Below are 3,383 nucleotides of genomic sequence, written 5' to 3'. Positions count from 1 at the left end.
ATATCAGAGGAAAAAAGGAATAGAAAAAATAAGAAAGAAAAACGTTAAAAAAAACTAAAATAACAAAAAAAGAATAAGAAAAGGAGAGAGTAAAATTACTAAAGAAAATAATATGAAAGAAATATGAAATGGCAAATATAAAAGAAAAATAGCAAACATGGAAAAATTAATAAAGCTATGAACAAGAAAATAATGGGAAAAAACCAAAGTGGCACCTGCCTGCTGCAATCTCCCTTTCGATAATGCTCCAATGTTGTCTGAAGCTGATGTAAGACAATGTCAGATGCTGTTCATATCTGGCCCTCTGCATGGCTACAAGTGATGCTACAAGTGATCCAGAGTTTGTGGCTGATTCCTCCTGGCTTGGCCACAGCCAGGATGGGCCAAGTTGCTCTACAAAGCTGGCTTTTTATCAGCACTGGGTCCAGGGGTGGGTAAACAAAAGTCCCAAGGCACCACAAGATCCATTTCTACCTGTCTCTGCCTGCCAGCTGGCTGTCAATCAGTCCCTGAAACAGCTGTTTCTGAACTGGCTTCTGGAAGAATGTGGCAGGTGGGGCCCCTGAATCTCCCAGGAAGGGGAGGTGCCATTCAGACTTCAGGGAAGATGGTGGGAGTCCTACTTGGTCCAGAGCCACACATCTGAGTCTATCCTGGATTATTTCCCTGAACTCTGCAGGGTGGAGCCCCTAGCGGGCATGTGGGTATGGCCTGCAGAACCCAGAGTTTGGGTCTGCCAAAAACCAGGAGGTGTGTCTATCAGCTCTCCCATGATGGGAAAGTGCCAGTCCAGTTCCCATGGAAGTGTAGGGAAAGCTGCAACCCAAAGCCAGTCTCTGACACCCTCTGAGCCTGCCTATGCTGCTGTCTCCACAGCAGGAGTTAAGAAGCAGGCTGGGGCAAATCAAATTCCAGAGGATGGAGTGAGTGAGATTTCAACAGGTAGGGTGAGCAGGTATCCCAAAGGGTGGGATAATTGTTTTTCCCCAGGCTGATTCCCTGGGAGGGCCTTGCTTTTCTCAAGAAAAAATGGCTGCTGCAATATTGCATGATGACCCAGCACAGGGATCCCAGCAACCATTCCCCCACGTCTCTTCCCAATGCCCCCCACTTCACACTCTCCTCAGGCGATTCCAGTGTGCACCACCCTCCCTTTGCCAGAACCCAGGGTGCTTTGGACCTTTAAATAAATGGCTTTGTCTTCAGTGGGTTCCATCTCTCCCAGTGGATAGAAACTCCACCGTCTTTCACTAATGAATGCTACATGGGCAGCTGATCCCAGCTTTGGCACTCCCAGCTGGGAAGCCCAGTCTGAGGTCCAGGAATCTCTCCTCTCAGCAGGAAGCTTCTGCATAATGCTATTGTTCCGCAACTTCAGCTGCCACCTGTGGGAGCTGGGCCACCCTGTTTTGCCACCTCATCCCTCCTACTGGTCTCAAGGTGGTTTCCCTCTATCCTAGGTTAAAAGTCTACTTTGCAGATAGCCTTCACTTGGTAATTCAGGGTGACTGTTCCCCAATTCAGTTTTATTTCCAGTTTGTTTCTGGGAGGAAGTACGAAAAAGATCCTCCTATGCCAGGACCATCTTGCAACCCCTTTTATATGTTTTTTTTCTTCTATAATTTTATAATTTGAGTTGAAATTTGTTTCATGATATGCTTTTTAAAATTATTATTGTTGTTGTTGTTGTTCAAGTACAGTTTTCTGCCTTTTCTCCCCACCGCAGCCCAACACCCCAGCACTCTCCACCTCCCTCCCATTTCCAACACCCCCCCCCATTATTGTCCATGTGTCCTCCATAATTGCTCCTGCAAACCCTTCACCCTTTTCCCCTAAAATCCCTCCCCTCTGCCCTCTGGTCACTGATTCTTGAATTGTTTAAGCCACCTAGAGCTGGCAGTAAATTCAACATTGTGGTTGGGTCCAGTTTTGTTCAGTATCACAAACAAACGTGTTGCTTTGCCCATCATCACTGTGATGCAGGGAGATACACTCCTCTGTCTGGTCTTCATTGCAGGTCATCAGAATCTTCTCCATGTATAATATAGGCCCTTCTGGAATTTGTTACTTTTGTTCCATTCAATGAAGAGGTCCTTCAACAGTCCTTCCAACACTTTGTTCTTGATCTTTAAGACTGTGGCTGTCTATAGCTCTGGAGCTCCAGCTGGTTATGAGCCCAGTCCCCTGTCACCCCACCCCTTCTTTCCTTTCAACATGGCAGATGCTGCTGTCTTGGGGTCTTTCCCCAAGGACTTCCTGGCAGGTGGATTGGCCATGGCCATCACCAAGACAGTGGTCGTGCCAATCAAGTGGGTCAAGCTGCTGCTGCACGTGTAGCATGCCAGCAAGCAAATCACCATAGATAAGCAATACAAGCATTACAGACTATGTGGTGTGTACCCCCAAGGAGAAGGGAATCCTGTCCTTCTGGTATGGTAACCTGGCCAATGTCATCAGCTACATCCCCTCCCAGGCTATCAACTTTGCCTTTAAAGATAAATACAAGCAGATCTTCCTGGGTGCTGTGCATGAGAGAACACAGTTTTGGTGCTTCTTTGCAGGGAATCTGGCATCAGGTGGTGCCACTGGGGCCACCTCACTCTCTTTTATATACACTCTGGATTTTTCCCATACTCGTCTAGCCGCTGATATTGGCAAAGCTGCATCTGAAAGGGAATTCAAAGACCTCAATGACTGCTTCATTGAGATCTACAGATCTGGTTGGATTAGAGGTCCGTACCAAGGCTTTAATGTGTCTGTGCAGGGTATTATCATCTACCGAGCTGCCTACTTCAATATCTGAGACACTGCAAACGGAATGCTTCCAGATCCCAAGAATGCTCACATCTTCATCACCTGGGTTGGCTTACTATCCATTTGACACTGTTTGTGAGTGCGTGCTGATGCAGTCAGGGCACAAAGGAACTGATATCATGTACACAGGCTCGCTCGACTGCTGGAATATTGCTGGTGATCAAGTAGGCAAAGCCTTTTCAAGGGTGCATGGTCCCATGTTGTCAGAGGGATGGGTGGTGCTTTTGTGCTTGTCTTGTATGATGGAGTCAAGAAGTTCACATAAATTATTTCCTAGTCTTCCCTCCCCTTGACCTCCAATGTGAACAGGCATGTTGCATTATGTACCATATCTTGAGCATTCTGGACAGACTGTTGGCCATCTATTTATCAATGGCAGCTATTTACTGCTTGAAAATAAGAAGCAATAATATTCATCTGACCACTTTTCCTTTAAAGCCATTTCCATGATTATGATGGGACTCAATTAACTTTTTTATTTCAGTCACTCTAGATAAACAACTAATTTGAATAACAATCTGATATATATCTCATATATATCTCATATATATATGATATATCTCATATGT

The 3,383-nt window shown here is 45.6% G+C and overlaps 1 pseudogene; it reads left to right on the top strand.

Annotated features, from left to right (window-relative positions):
- The first annotated feature begins 2,214 nt into the window (after positions 1 to 2,214).
- On the top strand, positions 2,215 to 3,079 carry LOC128780116 (ADP/ATP translocase 2 pseudogene; annotated as a pseudogene).
- Positions 3,080 to 3,383: the final 304 nt, after the last annotated feature.

The sequence above is a fragment of the Desmodus rotundus genome, unplaced genomic scaffold (genome assembly GCF_022682495.2).
Source record: "Desmodus rotundus isolate HL8 unplaced genomic scaffold, HLdesRot8A.1 manual_scaffold_412, whole genome shotgun sequence".
Lineage (NCBI taxonomy): Eukaryota > Metazoa > Chordata > Mammalia > Chiroptera > Phyllostomidae > Desmodus > Desmodus rotundus.
The sequence above is the reverse complement of the archived record's forward strand: the minus strand, read 5'-3'. Positions and strand labels throughout refer to the sequence as shown.